The sequence below is a fragment of the Platalea leucorodia genome (genome assembly GCF_965183815.1).
Source record: "Platalea leucorodia genome assembly, chromosome: 3".
NCBI lineage: Eukaryota > Metazoa > Chordata > Aves > Pelecaniformes > Threskiornithidae > Platalea > Platalea leucorodia.
Genome location: NC_138825.1, coordinates 14,334,518 through 14,335,955, shown reverse-complemented (window position 1 = coordinate 14,335,955; position 1,438 = coordinate 14,334,518).

Genomic DNA, 1,438 nt, shown 5'->3' with positions numbered 1-1,438 from the left:
TACGTGTTGTAAGCTTACTACAAAGTTTGTATTTTGTTAGTGTAGTATCTTCAAATGTCTAAAGAAGCACCAGTAGTATAAACAAGATTGTTTTCTTCCAAAAATGAAATATATTTGCATTTTCAATAATGTTAAAGATTAGCAAGTATTTTTCCATTTGTAGTCTTAATTGGCAGATAGAACTATTACATCAGAATTTTAAATGTAGAACTTGTTTTTCAGTATGTTAAGTAGTGAAGTATGTTGCAATACTAAAAAGCTTGTATTTATAAAATGCTTTAATCAGGTTAATGTTGCACATACCGAATTTTTAGTAGTATAGACTTGATTTACAGTTCAAACAAAGCTAACGTAGAAAATTAAGTATGTACACGTGTATGGTGTGAATTCATACTTATTTAAAGTGGTTTTGTTTTTTTTTTTTAAAAAACTATTTTCCATTTGCATTAGCATGATGCCATCTTAGCTAGTCCCACCGTAGGGGCCTTTTAAAAATTAAAATTGCAAGCCTGTATCAATGTGTTCATCCTCATTTTCCATAATTTAAACTTAAATCTTTGGTGTTTAACATATCCTCTTGACTTTTTTTTTTTAAATAGTGGTTATGACATACTAAATGGTAAAAGTTGGATATGTGAGAAGATTGATCGCATAGAAACCACGGTGGTAAAAATAGTTAAAACAAAAAGCAAGCCCCACCATACTCTCTCATACCTGGACAGTTAATTCGATGTTTTCTTTTGTCTGATTTATCTTATACATCTGTTATGACCATGAAAGAATTCATAGCGTGAATAGACTTGGCTAGCTTCTCACTTAAACTGAGGTAATTTAGGTAGGATTCAGATAATGTAACTAATTACATGATGTGAAATTAATGAGGCGAGAAATCTTTCATTGTGAGGAAGGTGATTTGTTTTGTCCCAGTACTTTGAAACCTCTGTTCTCTTTTCTAGAGCTGGAGTTGCGTCTTTCTTGGGCTAAACCCCCAGAAATGGGAACCCAAGCAGGGAAGTCTGGGAGCCGTTGTCCTAGGCTCTGTGTTTGTTCCCCTTTCTGAATTTGCAGCAAAGTGTTCAGGGCTCCTTTTAGTTCTGCTCTTAGTGATCAGAGAGAAGTTATTTTATCAGATATTTTATCGTACAAGTTCTTTGTTCTGTCTTTGCAGATTTTATCCATATTCATCCTTTATGCAAGATTATTTGTGCAGTATGCTTGTCCTTGAGAGATTATGTTGCAGTATGTTTACAGACTGTGGGCATTGCACATGTCTTTAAATACAGACTGGATTTTCCCCATTCTTCATTTCAAGGCAAATACACCATATCATACAAGGGAAAATGTGTCAGCTGTCCTTCAGGTTTTCTCATCAACAATGATTCATTTTTGCCCTGTCTACCTCCATTTTGTTCATGCTTCAGGTAATGAGTATTTCAGG